Source organism: Cyprinodon variegatus, unplaced genomic scaffold (assembly GCF_000732505.1).
Source record: "Cyprinodon variegatus isolate N-32 unplaced genomic scaffold, C_variegatus-1.0 Scaffold25, whole genome shotgun sequence".
Taxonomy (NCBI): Eukaryota; Metazoa; Chordata; class Actinopteri; order Cyprinodontiformes; family Cyprinodontidae; genus Cyprinodon; species Cyprinodon variegatus.
In genome coordinates this window covers 38140-56089 of record NW_015150478.1, presented here as the reverse complement: position 1 = coordinate 56089, position 17950 = coordinate 38140, and the positions used below count along the sequence as shown (strand labels likewise).

Here is a 17950-nt window from a genome sequence, read left to right as displayed (position 1 = left end):
AACCGTAAACGTAAAAAGAGTGAACAGTGGCACGTTTTGTGCAAGACTAAATCTCATTGAAAGTGTCTTCTGAGATTTTAGTTCCAAGTTCGTTCTCCCAATGATTTCTGATCTCGTCTAAGTTGACAATGTCCGTTTTCATGATGATTGCACAACGGTGTGTGGTAAAAACCTTTCAGAAAAGGCTTTAATATCTACTTGTATACACTACAACCCAAAATGGACAATAAGGAGGGAAGGAGCCTCAAGCAACTTATAAAGGTTCTGATTTTTATTTTTTTAATTATCTTATTTTCTAGCCTAGCGGCATACTGTGTAATTTTGCTTGACATGGAGTTTTGCGATTATAAAATAGTCATTCGGTTTTAAATAAGCCATGGTGGAATATCAAACATTTATCCAAAGATTTTTTTTCCAAGCAGATTTAAAGAAAAAATGATTTGAGGAAAGCATATGTCTACAGAGGCTGAGCAGCTGTGGGGAGCGCAGTGTACTTTGTCTCTATTAGCTGCTCTGACTGCTGGGAAATATGTTAATCAGAGTCGGTGACAGACTAAAGTAAGACTCCTAGCTTTGAACTGATACTCCTTGCGAAATCTGTCTTGTCTGGGTGAAACATCCTGCGCCACTATGTTTAATCAGTTGCTCTAAAAAGGTGGATTGGCCATTTTTCAATAGAATTACCTACCTGTATCCATCACTCAAACTAATTTTGAGTCTAATTTTATGGATGCAACCCTCTAGCTGTCTTTCTTTGACTCAGTTGTAGCTTTGATTTATAGATTCTGTCAGTATCAGAACTTCAGAATACTTAATTCAGTTTTTTCTTCTAATTGCATGATTTTAAACTGTAAATATTGCTTTGTTATTTATACAAAGTTGTGTGCCTGAAGGCTTGGTGTATACATCAGAGTTATTTGAATCTGATTTTCCATTGATGGTCTCAAACATAGGGATGAGCCTTTATGAGATTATCTCGGTGTGGCTGTATTAAATTAAATGGCTTGGTTAATGGTGTTTATGTTGTTCACTTTTGGTTGCTTACAAAGATTTTTTTTTTCCTAAAAAGAAATTCCACATCCTGCTGAGTTTTTGTGATTTTAGTTTTTCACGCTTTGTTTTTGCTCATTTTGTTAGGAAATAAAGCCCTGCTGTGTATATTTTCCATAGAGAGACCACATGAATAAAGGTAAAACTGTGCCTGTGCAGAATTGGTAAACAGTCCAAAAAAATGGAGGCAAGCGAGTGTGGAACTCCTAGTGGAGTGGCCAAAATTATATGGATGTCCCCATACAACTGTAATATTTTTTACATATATATGATACTGATAATACATCTTTGAGAAAGCAATGACTTATACTGATATCAGGCTGAATCATACCTCTTTAACTTATTTTGTGGTGTAGTATGTAAGAAAAGGTTTGAAGTTATGTTACTGAAACCGTGACCAATAGTCAACAATGGGTATGAGAAAGACCAATTGATGTAATATTAACAGAAGCAGTGTATTTTTATCAGCACGCCAATATGAATGATTTTAGATGCTAAACTAACTTAACTATTAAGCCCTGAACATTCCGTCTGCAAATTTGAGTAGAGTCCGACAGAAACTTTTGGCGTTTAGTGCTTATAAAGAATGAACACAATTGACATGATTTTCCTGCAAGGGGGCTTGCGTTGCTTTGACTGAGGTTGACCTCAGGTCTTATTTAGTTCAGCAGCAATTCCATGGGTCTGACAGCAAAGGGATGCAGTTACAAAGTAAAACATGTCTGATTTGAGGGGAAAATACAAAGTAAAATCTGTCAATAGCAAGAGAAAGCAGGATGTTTTGGAGTTACACAGTGCGGCAGTGTAAATTCTCTGAAAGGTACGAAAAGGGAAAAATTATTTCCCTCCCTCTAATTGCAGTTAAATTAACTTCAAATGGAGTAATCTTCCTGTTCAACTTGCTTTTTATCCAATATTCACGCACACAAAAAATATACATACTTATATAGATTACATTACGTATGTCATAGTGCTCATGTTCTACATTTTTGCTTTAAATTTACAGGTAAATGTTGGGAAACTGCCATTTGAATATACAAGCCCTACATCTGATTTCATTTACAGTATGTGCTAAAATTAAAAGAGCAAAAAAAAAAATGTAGTTGTTTAAAAGGTTCCTGGATTGTTGGGGCTGCCGCTCCATGATTGTGTCAAAGTGGGTGTGTGTTTACCCAAACGCAGGGCTAAAACCCAGGACATCATGGTTTGTGTTCAGCTACTTTAGTTTGATCCTGTTTGCCTCTAATTTATTAGAGAAAATGGGCTGTCATGCTGACCTTTTCACCATGTCCTCTTCCTGTTGGGAGACAAAGTTTTCCATCTGTAGCACTCTTCTGCTCCCCAGTGACAGTCTCCGCCTGCAGTGACAACACCATTATATCCCTAATAAAACATAAACAATGGTCATTTCAGAGCCTCTAAATATCAGTAGCTGGTACAGAGAGGTCAGCCTGTTACTGCAGAGCAAGTCCTGAGGGCCGTTTCTATGGATGAGAGTACTAAAAGCAGACCAAGCAGGCAGCAGACTTACATTTCTGGAGAATTAAATTTATGTTTGGGTTACATGTAAAGTCTGCGCTCTCTGATAGTCTCCTGTTCTTACTGACCCCTTTAATAAATAACTCCAAGTGAAAATGCTAAATCAGGAGAGGTAGGAATTTGGGAAAGTTCTGAAGGTATGCATGGATTCTAATACATGGAAGACGCAGTGAACAGCTTTGCCTCACGTCTGATGATGCTGTCACTCAGAGACATTGCTACATCCCCTTATATTGCAAATATACAATAATTTATGACATATTTTAATCTTTTTAATGCATAAATGTAGTGTGAAAATGGACAGCGTAAGGCAAAATGTAACATGCCACACTGAAGGCAAGGAGGTTTTCACTGTTCAATTATTTAAATTTGATCTAACAAAATAAAAGAATATTTTTCAGTTTTTTTTTTTTGTTTTTTTTTATGAACTGGATTTTTTTTGGTTGCAACAGAAATCTGTAAGTGCAATCCAAAGGAGCAGATTGACTTATGATTGAATGGGAAGCATAGACTGAACTAGAGCTGTATGATTATTTTGCAAATTGATTAATCTGTCGATTATTTTTTCCAATTAATCAACTAATAATCTTATAGCCAAAGGTTTCTTAAAAAAGAAGTTTCTTACAAAGGAAACGAAAATATTTTTTTTCATCTTAATTGCAAAATGTTTATATATATATATATATATATATATATATATATATATATATATATATATATATATATATTTATTTATTTTATAATTTTTTTTTACAATTTTGATATAATTTCTACTCTGTCAGCTTAAGGCATATTTTACAGTCTTTTACATATTAATAGATTAGTAAGTTGATGATCATTTCAAAAATCGATTAATATGATTAATTTTTTTTAGCCCTTGACTGAACATCACTAGAAAGGAGACTAAAACAAAATAAGATAAATAAATTTTTTTCATTACTATATTGTGTGGTTTGAAATCTAATAAAGCTCAATAAAAAGCTTTGCAAATGACTAAATGGTCCAATTAAGGTAAAGCTAAAATATTAAACTTTATTTAGGGTTCATATGTTTGTGACTCCAGAGGATTTGTTGTCTCACCAGTGGTGAACCTCATGCTATGTCACACAGGTGCATTGTGGTGGCAGTCTATGGTGCAGGCCTTATAGAAGGCACGAACATCTATGACACGTGGCAGTTGGGGATAAAGGAATACCTGTGAGGCTGAGGCAGTGGGGATCAGATGCTGTTTTATTCCTTCCGTTTGGAAACATTACAGCATTGGACCAGGGGTAATAATCCTCGCTCAGTATCTGGGTGGAAGACGCCATCCAGAGACAAACTGAGGGTGTCTGCTGTAATGAAAAGGTAATGAAGTGTTTTGGTTGCGAAGCTGGAAAAGCTCGACCTCTGGCTCAGGACTGAGCATGTTTGTTACTAAATAAAATGTGCTTGAATGTGTGGCTGTTTTTCTCTTATCTTATTCATTTGGCGAGCTTAGTTGATGCTGTTCAGCAGAGATTTAATATGGCTTATATCTGCCTGAACATTGTTTTAAGATTCCTAACAGCTGATTCCTGCTGATGGACTCGGGTTGCCTTTCTGGTAAAGTTGGACAAAAAAGAAAGGCAATGTTCCTTTTTGGCTTTCTCCTTTGTTTTCTGAGGCATTTTGAAGAACTGGCAGGCATCTCTGTATTTATTCAGCAGATGAGGAGGGATTTACACACAGAGATTGCTTACAATTTCTCCTGGAAATTGTGGAAAGTTTCCATAGTTTCAACATTTTATTCCGCATCAACATCTTGTGAATTGCAGTGCTGCTTTTAGTAATGTGTTTAAAAAATACTTTTTTCTTCTGCTTTTTTGTAATACAGAAAAAATATATACACCCTTAGAGATTTATTCTAGCATTCGCTTTCAGTAACAATCAGATGTTTCAGATCATCAAACTAATTTTGATAAGAAAAAAGAGTAAATACAAAATGTATTTTTTTCATGATGATTACATTATGATAGGATCCTGCTTCCTCTTTCAGCCCTAATCAAACAGCATTTCTAATTTCAGCTGCTTATCCACATTCACTTTGGCTAAAGAGTCCTTACCAGTCTGATGTATTCAGATTCAGCCTGAGAAACTCTGCATAAATTGCTCCTATGGGGGGAGTTTCCAGTCTAAAACTACTACCCACCCAAAAGCCAGTACTTCATAACCTTATGCTCAAACACTGGGGTTATATATCAAGTCCACGAAAGAAAGGTCAAAAAGCCCAAAATAAAAATATTAAAACTAAGCAAAAGGATTTAGAGAGGCGTAGTCAAATCTAGATTTAAACCTAAAAAACATGGCGTTCCAGTCGGACCTTTAAAAAGCTGCTGCCATCCAAAGTTGATCAATTAAAGATCCTTTTACTAAGAGGAGTGCAGCAAAGTTCTCCAAAGTGATTGGATATAAATAATTTTCCTTTTTATTTTTTTTTGCAAATGCTTAATGGTAGATGGAACAACCAGGTATTAAGTTCAGAGGCCATAGAAACAGGTTGGTTTGATAGCTTTTTCATTTTTATACATTTTGAACTAAAAGCAAAGGTACAAATAGTTTTCCATAGAAAAGTCTGTTTAATAAAATGGATTCCCACACAGTGAGGCAGTGAGGCCATGCTCTAACATCCAAACCACCCTGCTACTTTTGTTTCTATCTCTTCATATGTTATAAAGAAGCTGATTAGATCCGCTCCTGTGAAACTCTGACATATTGGTTGTTTGACGATGCACAGAGACAGGATCTCTCAGACTGCTGTCCCACAGCACTAAAGGATCAGCCTATACTTTTGAAATTGAATTTGAATTGATTCGATCTGTATATATTTAGGATCATGCAGCATGTATGTGCAGCTTTTCCCCCATTTATCATTATTATTTGATCCGTTTCTACTCTTGAAAAAGGTCTGGCATTGGGAATAAGTGGCAAAGACGCTGATTCATTAATGGCAGGGTATGATTCTTTTAGCTTACATAACACTCTCCCGAAGGGAAAAAAGCTTTTTAAGCACCCCTGTGGCATGAATGAAAGGTAAATCAGAAGCAATCTACAGGCGGGATAGAATACGAAATGCAAATCTATGCCGTTATATTTTACAAGAAGAAAAAACATAAAAGTTTTGTGGTGCAACATGGCATACACATGAAGATAACTGAAACTATTGATACTGATTATGTAAGAATCATTAAATAGATATTACTGCAGTAATATGGGAAACGTATTTACTGGGAATAAGAGCATGTTAAGAAAAAATTACTAGAGCAGCAATTGGCGATCCATTTTCCGTCACGCTTAATCCCAGCTGGGGTCACGAAGGGTGCTGGTGCCTATCTCTAGCTGTCTATGGGCGAGAAGCGGGATACACCCTGGACAGGTCACTAGTCCATCGCAGGGCAACACGGAGACAAACAAGACAAGACAATAACGCAACAACAAACAACCAACCATTCACGCACACACTCACAACTAAGGAGACTTTAGAGAAGCCAATTAGCCTGACAGTCATGTTTTTGGACTGTGGGAGGAAGCTGGGGTACCAGGAGAGAACCCACACATGCACCGGGAGAACATGCAAACTTCATGTAGAAAGACCCCGGGCTGGGAATCGAACCTGAAACCTTCTTGCTGCAAGGCAGCAGTGCCACTACGGCACTGAGCAGCTAAACAATCATCTGAAACCCTATTCATAATCTATTTAAGTTTCCATTTTTTTTCAAATTTTTGTTTATTAATCTATGTTTCTATTGCCACTGCTGAAAATGTTGGTGATTAAAGAATCATACCTTTCTTAATGAGAATTGCATATGTGGAGTTTTATTAATAAGGAAGTGCCTACAAAGAAAAAAAAAATGAGGAAGTAGTTTTCATTTTGTTGTCTAAAACTGTGGTGAAACTATTGTCTTAGCAGTTTTTTTTATGCTAAAATGAAATATTATTTTAAATGACCGGAGCTGAGTCGTGATGTTTGGGAGCAGCCTGCTGAAATAAAATTGTAGTCAATAGACTGAAAAAGTCTGATAAAAAAGGGGTTTTGATACTAAAACTGGTCAGGAAAATAAAAAATAACTTATAAATAAGTAAAACTATAACAAAAAACAAACAAATGGAGACCATTTTAGTTTATTTTATCACTGCTCATTGGGAGCAGGATTTTAAGAGGGCTTGAACATGAAACTCTGTTAGAGAAGAGTACTAAAGAGTGGCACCTATGGGTCATGGCGTCTCCATGACAACTGTTTGTTTTAAATCATGGAGGACCTTTGGCTGACACTTTGCAGCCATGCAAACAAGGGAAAACTGCCTTACTGCTGCTCAAATGGTCATTCTCAGTGTTTTCTTTACACATTTACCTATTCATTAAAATCTGTTTAGAAAGAATGTCATAATTTGGTAAAATCTTAGTTTATAAAACACTGACCACCTTTTAAATTTTTTGCATGTCAAAGTTCTAGTTTACTAAGTGTTTGCTACGTTACCTTTCTCCATCAAAGTGAGCGACTGTCAATGATGGAACCCAGGTCTCACTTCGGCGTCATCAGATGCAGCTGTATAAATTTAATTTTGATTTTATGTTGTTTTGAAACAGCAGAAAGCACTGGAATTATATGTTTATTCTTATGTATTTCTCATTAAGCCACTGTGTAGACTTTGTAGACATGATATACCTTTTTTGGCTGGTGAGCACGGCACAAATTGCTGTAATGGATTGGATTTGGCCTTCAGGGCTTGAGTTTGACAAATGTGCTCTAAAATGTCCTTTTTTATTTTAGAGCACGTCCTCATGTGCTGTTAAATATATAGTAAATATAAATAATAAGATGGGAAAGTGTGGTTGGAGCATTGAAGTTGCTTTGTGACATTATAACACCTGATGGTTTTGCTTTTTAGAGATAGATGATCGGCCAGGAAAAGCAATTGGTGGTTCCCTTTTGTAATTAAAGATCCCAGACATGGTGGACCATTTTAGGGTTGTCGTCTAGCAATGGTTCAACTCTCCAAAGGTTTCCTAATGTCTCTAAACCTCCCTGAAATCTGCCTGCTCCATTACTTAAAAGATTTTCATTGTCAGGATTTGGTTTTGGTTGGAGGACCCAAATGCAGAGACAGTGAGACAGAGGTGAGTTTTTGTAGATTTAATGAGAGGTAAACAAACAATTGAGGCAGGAATCTAAAAATCCAACAAGAAAAAAGTTAAACAAACCAGAAACCATGGGACATCAGGTGAAAACAATCATGGGAAGGAAAAACACTGTAAGACGGTGTAGGTCGAAGTTTGACGAGGAACCAGCGCTGAGGAACTGCACCAGGAGTGTATTTATGGGAGACTGAACAAAGAGAGGACTAACGAGCAGATTGGGAGCTGGTGTGAACAGAGCAGACTGGAAAGGAGTTAGGGAAAAAGGAGAACACTAGAGGGCAGCAGAGGGCAACAAATAAAAACCTGAAAAATAACCAGAAAAGACAACAAAATAGGAATTAAATCACTAAAACTAGAAAACATGGTTTAAAGTAAAACTGAATACTCAAAAGAAAATGTAACAGAACCAAGACTGTGACATTCATTACATTTCCAGTTATTTAAATACAAAGAAGACACAATATTGTCAATATTTTACAAAAGAAACATTTAAACTTGTAACTGTAAGTAATTTGACACATTCAGCCTTTTGGGAAACACACAATTTATTTGTGTTTCATTTTTTTTAAAGAAATGAATGAAAATTGTTTGACCATAAAATAGGAAAGATTGGAGCAATATTCAATTTTGGAGAAAAGGGAGGATTGTTATCCCTAAAACAAACATAAAATGGTAATGTGATCACATACTGCTTGCCAAAGAATATTCATATTAAAGGAAATTTTGCAGTCTCTTTTTATATAGATGTGTAAAATGTAATTAGCTGATTGGACACATTCATTTCTGTTTCAAGCTGTTAATATCTAGAAAGAAGCTTTTAGGAAGAAATTATAATAACAAAATTATAAGAATTACAAACATTTTGTAAGTAATGATCAATAGTAATCTGTACCTCACTTAATTTTCCAGCTTTTTGTCCATTTATTTAAAAAGGCTTGAATAATCTGTTTGCCAGAGATCTGAATCTGAAAACCTTCCCTATGTATGCTATGATTGTGAGATGATTTTTTTTCTTATTCACCATATGCAATAAAACTAATAACTACTTCCACTTTCTTTATAAAATCACACAAACCAGCATGTACTTTGATGTTTCCTTCCTGTAGCTCAATAAGATTTAGATTAGTGCAGGAAACATGTAAATTGATGCAATGATGGGGATAATCATGTAATTCCCCCAGTTAGATTTATACCTTTACTATCTCTATAAAAGGATTGTATCTCACTTGGAGCTTGGAGAATTGCAGTTCTTGACATAAATATTGCAGTTCAGGAAGTCCTTCGAGTTATTTCACCACATAAACACAATAAAGTATTGATTTTTTTTTTTTTTTTTTTAGTTTTGCAGGATATAATAAAATGTGGACAGGCAGTAGTGAAATCTTTTTTTTTTCTCATATGAATGTGTTTATTATTAGTAATTTTATCCAGTAGTGTAACAGGATCACCATTAAACGTGAGAAATGTGGGATTAAGCTTTTAAATCTTATATTCATCGCATAGGACTCTATTGATCAAAGTGTATAAATGTGTTTTGAACTCTGGTTGACTCTAAGTGGTTTGATCGCGGTAGTTAAGGCGGGGGGCCGCCAGGGGCCACATATTTGGTTTCCCGTCGCCCCGCACCTCCTGGCCAGAGGAACAGCTGTGGATCCGTGAAGCCAGTTCTGCCTTTTCGGTTAAGTTTCAGTAAAAGCCCAACCAGGAAGAGCAAACATCCAACACACAGAAACAGAACAGCAGAGAGAGAGAGGGAGGCAGCGCCACCGACCGTCCTCTCCGCTCCGCTCCTCCCCAGCTCTCCCAGTTCGCGCACCAGTCCTGACTCCCCGTCTCGCCGCCCTCCTTCCCTGCGGATTCACTCGACGCTTTTTTATTAGTATTATTTTTTTAATGTTTTAAGTCTCCCTCCCCTTGCCTCTGCCTCGCTAAGAAATAAAAAGCACCTCCTCTGCTCCTGGATGTGTGAAGTTGCTCCGGCAGCGGAGCGCGGAGCCCATTTTTCCGCTTCGTGCAGCAGAAGCGACACACGGAGGAACCGCTGCGAGCCTCCCAGCGCTCCACCAGGACCAGCCACCGTGTGAGTAATACACAACCCGGACTGCAAAACATGTGTGTTTAAATAAAAATAATAAATAAAACATATCTATAGAGGAGAGAGTGTGCCCTTTAGTTGGTATGCCTTCGGGTGAAGCGCTCCCCTCTCCTCCCGTATTTGGAGCCTGGCTACTTCCACTCCATCCTGCTCTATTCCTGGGCCTGCCTTTGCATTTTTCTACACTCTTGGTGTAATTGCGTGGATTTGTGCATCGGTAGCCCATCCAGATACCTGCTGCAGAGACAAACCCGGACCTAATGTTTCCTCCTCGGTGCGCCAGGCTGCGGGTTCAGCCCGAAAATATGAAGTAAGGAGCGCCCGGCTGCCTCACCTGGACGCTTGATTGTTTATTTATTGTTTGTTTTATTCCTGCGTGGCGGGGGATTGCTGCGATTGCCCAAACTTGCAGTTAGAAGCGAGTAGTTGCGGTGTAATACAGGTGTAACAGGGTGGTGGATTATTCAGGCTGCTGATTATCTTTGACTCATAAGCCTCTGAATGATGACGAGCTTTTTGTTTAGTTTATGGAAAAGTGATTTTTCTTTGATTTGTTTTTTGTGATGAATCTGTAATAAGTGCCCTTTATAGGGCACTCAGTGAAACACTTTGAAAATCAAAATTTCAAGCAAATAGGGTTATTGGAATCCAGGACAAGACCTTATTACCTTTGTAACATTAAAAAATATGGATATTTGATGACAAAAATTAATGTAATAAGAAATGTCAACTTGCCCGAATAAAGAAACATTTTTTTTTGGTACAACATAACATTTGAGGTTAATGCTGATACTGGTACTTACATTTTTCAGTTTATAAACCTAGATATTATGTTAACTGGCTTATTAACTTAACTTTTTAACTTTTCAGTTGGCTTTATATCATTTAATTGACTTAACTTTTTTTTTTAAACCTAATTTACAGCAGGTAATATATCATTCAAGGGCTCTTCTAATTGGTCAAATGCCAAAGTAAGATGTACAAACATGTAGACGTATCTTTGCTGAATGGCTGGATATATGTCTTGTGCTTCTAGACCTCACTGAGGGATGGAGGGGACTCCATTTATAAGGAGTATGCAAATGATCATAAATGGTATCTTTCCCTATAAAGGGTTAAAAACACCCAGATGGTAGTAATGGGTACACATCTCTTATTAAAAAGGAAAAAAAGTACTATTAGACATTTTCTGGTTGTAAGAGGCCCCTAAAAACACCTGCCTTACTTTAAAGAGCATGATATCTTGTCTTTTCCAATTAGAATGTATTTTGCCTTTTTGATGCACATATAGGTAAAAGAAAGTTCCTAAAACATTTAATGAACTCAAAAAAGTAGTAATCTATCTTTGCTCTTCTTTATAACTTACTATTCTGCTGGTATATTTCCTCACTTCTTTTAGCTTCACCTTGAGGAAGGGAAACCTGTCATCTGTGAAGGTATACTGTAATTTACAGGCTGGCTTTAAAAATCCGCCTGTAGGGCTGTTACCTCACAGGATGGTGGTTTTAAGGTTTGAATCCCCTGCCTGGGAAAAAAACAACCTGTAAGTTCTCCATGCTTGGCCTGGCTCAGCTTCTAATGAACTTTGATTTCTGATTTCCTTTCCAAAGATATAAATCATACAGTTGTCAATATGTCCGTGACCCAAGCAGTCATCTGCAAAACAATGATCTTTAACAGTAGGAATGGATAGAGGTGTAATCCTGATCTAAATCTCAGATAGTAATAGAAAACAGCACAGAGTTTCATTTTTAAAAATCTTTTTGTGTATTCTGGGAAAAGTTGCATTTTAAAAGAGCCTTTCTAAAACAGGCACTAAAAAGTCATATTATCCATATTAAACCTTAAATGAAACATAGGGATGTCCTGCAACATTTCATTGCTTTCAGAAATGCACTGCTGGTCTTTAATTGTTCTCTGCTTTGTAATGATGACAGTCGCAGTCTGGTGTTATTATGCTTAGGGGGGGAAAAAAAGAACTACAAAGCCCATAATACAGCAGCTCTGTCATTAAGGATTTATTACTGTGTATTTAACCTAGCCTGTGAACCCTTGATGGCATTCTGCTCTTTAAAGTTGCTTATTGTAGTTTGTTTAAGGAATTTAAATGAACAAGTTTGTGTTACCCTATTCATTATCAGTCGGGTTGTTTTTTTGTTTTTTTTTTATCAGAAAGATAATAGTGGAATGAGTTTAGATGTAAAAAGAAAAGCAAAAGAAAAAGCCATCATACTGTAGCTTTTAAGCCTTTGTTACATTAAAACTACAAACATCTTGTTTTATTCAATTTAAAAGACAAACCAACAGCAAGTAGATCATTGGTCTGAAGTGGAATGAAAATATGCATAGTTCTTGAAATATTTTACAAATAATATCCTTGAAAGCCAGGCCTCTTTAAAATCAGTACCTGAAGGAGAGTCTATTGTCTACCAGCTTTGCACATGACTCTGAATCTGTTTTTTCATTTGCAATAAAAGTTTCCCTCAGTTTGATCTTGCAATGTGTGAAAATGACTCAGGAAAATGATGCTGATTCTTAACTGGAATTTAATCTGAACTTGGACTCGACCACAGGTACACATGAACTCGCTCTGATCCAAACTGTTAAAAGGTGAACTTCTACCCGTTTCAGGGTTTTTAGAGCCTAAAAAAAGGTTTTCTAGACTTTCATATTTCACATCAACTTTGCCCAGCTTCTCTGTTCTTGCTAATAACTGCATTCCCACAGCATAATGCTGCCACTGCCATGGGTGTCTTCGAGGGAATTTAGGTCATTGGGTTTAATTTTGTCTTCATCTAAGCAGAGCACTTTCTTCTACATATTAGCGTTCTGTCATATGTGGCTTGATGCAGACGAGACTTAAGAATTTCTTTTGACTCTTTGTTGTGCGCAGGACTGGTATTGTTTTGTCAACAGTTACCATGGTCCTCTAGAGTGCCTCTCTGAATAATACTCTCATTGTCTAGTGTGTTTAATAGCGTAGATCCCTATGTGTTATTTGGTTTGATTTAGGCAATGGTTTCGCCTTTTCAGATTGATTGAGCAGCAGGACAAAGCAAGATGTTAGAAATAGGATATTGTTTTATAGCTTAATCCCACTTTAAGCAAGATTCATAATGATATTTTATAAATGATTTGTTTTTAAATATTTAAAAGGCATATATCAATTCCCTCCTGACCCTACCACCTAACAATAACATGCTACTGGGTTTTTGTTTTCACAAAAAAACAGTTAAATAATTTTGAAGTTTGTTATAACGTAAAAAAAAAAACAATGTTTAATTATGACTTCTTTTGTATAATATGAATATAAACTAAACAAAAACTTAAAACTAAGTGTACATATGTGGTAAAAAATATAAATACATTGAAATGAAATAACATTTTTAACCAAGTACCCTTTCCAAAAGCCTCCTTAGTTTCTTTTAAGAGGAAAGAATAAAACGGAGCTTTAACACATAACATAGGCAACCTGCTGGCCAGAGGAGATCTTCATCCATCTATAAAAGAGAGAGAATTTAATTAAAGTATCTTTTAAAATTGAGTCAGTTTTTGCTATATTTAAATAAGTAAAAGTGCCTTCCTGTGTTTGCCTTGAGCAACGTTTCTCTGACTGAGTCTAGCTTTAGAGATTCATCGTTTGGAAGCTGCTTAAACTTCTCCACCTTTCATAGTTCTTGTTGGGTACAGAGCCGCTAACGCATCTGTGGTTCCTTCTGGTGTGAGTCAACAATGTAATCTGTTTGACACTTATTTATATATGCAGATGATCTCCGTTTTGCTGTTTTAAAACAAATGCTTCTCCGTCCCGTTGCTCGGCAACCCGTAGATACACCGGACGGGGCCTGCAAGGCTCGGCCAGGACCTGTTATCCTGATTGCCGTCTGCCTCAACAACGGGCTGTTATTAAAACTCTGTGACCATGAGCTTTTATCGCTGTCTTGCTTTCTGAAATCCACACTGAGTACATTTGTGTCCTCCCTGTCAGAGATTAGATGGATCTCTAGCTGTCTGCTCCTTTCCTCTCCTCTAACCAGAACTGTTAGCTGCTATACACCATATATTCTCTCTGGTTTCTCCTCTGCAGTTTCTTTCTCTTTTGTTGATTGGGGACTAACAAAGGGAGCTCTGATTGATCAGTTAGCCATCTTTATCAGCAAATCTATTCATTTAATTGATTTCCACTGAAAAGGCTAACTAGAAGAGACAGCTCTGCTCTCTTACCAGAGAACATTCATGCTTTATTTTATACTTCAATCTTTTTAAGGAAATATTAATTAAAATTCCTTTGAAGCAGGATTCTAATGGGATGAATTTAGGGTAATTCACTCCGCCAGCTGTCCTTTTCATGGTATTTATGGACAGGATATCAAGGTGGTTGTGTTGAGGAGGAAGCCCCGTTTGGCTACCTTAGGGACCCATCTTTCTGTAGACGTGCTTTTGACTCTCGGGGTGGGCTGAAGCAGCGCACAGCGGGGTGCAAAGCAGCTGGAAAGAGAGTCAGCTTCACTAAGTCTGAGGCCACAGTTCTCAGTGTGTTACAGGGCAATCGCAAACAACTGCTTGAATGCAATATTTATTAGAATATCACATTTCAAATGTCAAGAATTCATACTTTATATATTATGATATATTCATACTTTTAATAATTTGTCCAGTCGGTTGGACTCTATTCTCACTAAGTTAAGAAAATGCTTTCCATAGCAGTTAAAAATTAAGTATATGTCTGATACTGATCAGCTCAAATGTGGTTAAAACAATCTATTCATACACGTTTGAAATGACTAAATACAATTTCAGCCTTTTCGGTCAGTCAGGATGAGCACACTTTTGCTTTATTTCCCTTTTAATCTGTAATACACTGGTTTGACATGTTTGGTATCCTTCACCAAGATTCTCACAATAGTCTGATGCAATTTTGGAGCATTACGTGGCATACAAACCTGACTTAGAGCAGTTTTGTTAACACCTTTCCTCTAATACATCTTATCCCTGAATACAATCTGACTTATGTTGCATTTGGCATGGTGGCTTCTTCATCCCTGAGGGGCCTTTCAGCCCATGTCAGTGCAAGACTAATTTCTTTCTTTGGGGATGTTACTCGGATTTCACAAAACATTTCTCACTGAACAGAATTCCCGTTCTTACTGAAAAGTACAATGACTGGAACTTTCTATACTGTTTATATTTTGATCAGATGGAGGAACTTTTAGGTATCTGGAATTTAAATTAGGAGGTCTGAATGGGGGTCCTTATGTTTTTCTCTTATCTTTATTACAAAGCAGTTTGTTTGAAGGTTTGTCTCATTATAACCTTCAGGTGTGGCATTTAATTAACTTTAGCCTACAAAGCAATTATATCGTCATCAGATTATCTATTAGCTAAACAATTTAATCATATGTAAATTCTGAATTGAAATAATTTGACTAAAAAAAAAATGTGACATTTGGTGAAAAGAAATAATTAAATTCTAATTGATCTAAAACAGAAAAGGTTTGGTCTTATTTAACATGAGACAGTGAAGGAAAACAATACTCTGATGTATCTAAGTAAGTTAAACACAAATTTCCATTTGAAAATTGTAATCTTGAAATTTGTGACATCATGAAAAAAAGTTAAACAGCTGTTCCTCAGGTCATGGGGATTTTACATTATCTATCTCCTGTTTTACTCATTTAGCAGATCCACACTCAAGTAAGCAATTGAGTTCTGTTATGCAATGTGGAGGCTTAACGTGCAAATGTCATATTCAGGTCAGATGACACATATAAACCATAGAAACCAAAAACCTTTATCACCTAACTGCTATTTTAAACAAAGCAAGGTGCAGCAGATGCAAGTTTACACCAATATCAGATTCAGTTTCATTTGTCACCTCAGAAACCTGTCACCTTTTTGTTCTCTTAATGGTGCACATCTGTGCACTATGCATAAACAGTTACCATGGTTACACAAGTTAGACACCCTGAGTCATGAATCCAACAGAGGAGGTGAATCTGAAATCAATGATGGACAGATGTGGAGTCTAAATGTCTGCCAGTTTCTTTTTCTTTTTTTAAATGCGAACTGACCTGACTCAGCAGACGAGATTGTTGCTCCCCTGATGTTGCCTCAGATGTCTTCATCCTCCTCATCACAAAGCATTTTGAAGTATTGTCTTTAGAGCCTCTGTTTTGAGTCTTGAAGAAGCTACGTGGTGCAGATTTTAAAGCCAAGCAAAGAAAAAAAGTTCAAACAATGAGTCTAAGAAGAAGAGAGGGTTGGATTGGTGTCACTGCTGAGAAAAGCAGTGACAGCACCATTTATTGCCTCCTTTAGTGAAGATGGGTAAATCACAGAAAATGCACTCTTGCATGCATAATTTCTTAGTTAAAAAGTATTCCAGCAAAACAAAACAAAAAACAAACAAGCTTAATTTATTTATGTAGTTGTGGGTAAATTAAATCTTTTATGTTCACACAACTGGTGGGCATGTAGATCCCATTTATGAATAATTTCAGCAATCAGTCCATTAGAAATAATCCTCTCTGATCTCAAACTGGATGGCTGGTATTAAAAACATTTTTTTTTACCCGTTAACTGACTGCATTTGCAGGATAGTGATTCTAGTCTTATATTCACATTCAGCAGCAATTGATAAAGTAATAGCAGACAATGGGGGCTGTAACAACTGTGGGGAAAAAAACCCATATAAGAATATATTGATCATCAAGAATTATTATAGGAATTGATTTAGAATTGGATGTTTTGTTAAACACAGTTAATATTCCATTTAATGGTTAGCACTTTTTGCTGGACATCCCCAGAGGTTAGCATTAGAGATCATTTACCTTGCTTTTCATCCTGCCCACTGGTTATATTGTTAAGATAGATAAGTTTTTATCCAGTACGGGTGATAATGACTAAGAGAAATGTGCCTCCATGACATGTCATATTTATACTTTGGAAGAAACGGTTATTGGTTACTAATGACAAATTCCATGAAAGGCTAGAAAAGATAAGTATGAAGAAGTGCATTTGTTCACACTGTAGATTGTCACTATTGGCCTTTTTGTTTTGGCAGGCATATATTCAACAAAAAAGCTTTGTTTTTGATTAGTACACATGCAGAAGTGTGGAACTAAAGGGCTGAACTCCATGTTCCAATGTGGAATGTTTTAGAAGCAACACCAAGACACAGTGGTGTTTGGACACTCACTTTTTACTAGTCTTTTTTTTTTCCATTCGTTTTGTGACCACAGTTTTTTTTGTTTTTTTTTTTAGCCACATTGTCTATGGAAAAAGAAAGGTGGGCTGCCCCAATGGTTTCAGTCAGTTTTTTGATACCCATTAGGTACTAACCTGAAACGACCACAAGATGCAAGTAAACATCACCTATATATATATATATATATATAAACAAAAATAACTAATTAAAGTCCAAATCCAAGCCATCAGACACATGAGCAAACATTGGTTCTGTTTCTGGTAAAATCCGTCGATTATCTTAGACAACTTTTTTTTTTTGTCATGCGTTTCCATACAGCACTTCTATGGTGCATTCAAGCACAGGTCTAACGTTGGATTTCTTTGTTGATTTAATGGACTTCTGAGTTATTTTGTTTGTTTTTGCTTTTAATGTCATCACAGACTAATTCTATATTTCCTCATTAACAACCTTGACTTTTTTCACCACTGATTTTCGATCTTTCTCTGTGTGATGAAACGGGCTGAGCTGAATACACTGCAAAAAATTGAAATCTAAATAAGTAATTTTTTCTTAGATAAGTAAAATTTTCTTGAATTGAGGAGGTAAGTAAGACACTTTGCCAATGGAACAAGATAATTTACATTTAAAATAATTTTATTTAAAATAGTCTTATTTCAAGTGCGTATTATATAATTATCTGATTTTAGTAGTAAAAATACCCTTTTTATTGGCAAGTCATCTTATTTATGTTCTCAAATTAAAGCTACAGTGTGTAATAATTACAGGGATATACAGTCAGAAATGTAATATATTATACATAACTATGTTATTTATCATGATCTACGAGCTCAGCCTCTTAACCTTAATATTTGCGTTGCCTTAGAATTTGTTATTTATAATTACATAAAAACAAACCTCA

General features: G+C 36.3%; 1 protein-coding gene across 2 annotated transcripts in view; it reads left to right on the top strand.

Annotated features, from left to right (window-relative positions):
- LOC107097359 (bromo adjacent homology domain-containing 1 protein-like) overlaps positions 1 to 17950 on the top strand; it is a 50137-nt gene that overhangs the window by 12056 nt on the left and 20131 nt on the right. The window contains exon 1 of one of the 2 annotated variants that reach the window (XM_015394495.1): positions 9492 to 9827. The exons of the other annotated variant lie outside the window; for it this stretch is intronic. The gene's annotated coding sequence lies outside the window, so the exon portion shown is untranslated. Of the gene's footprint in view, positions 1 to 9491; positions 9828 to 17950 lie in introns of those variants that run through there. 2 annotated transcript variants of the gene reach the window in all.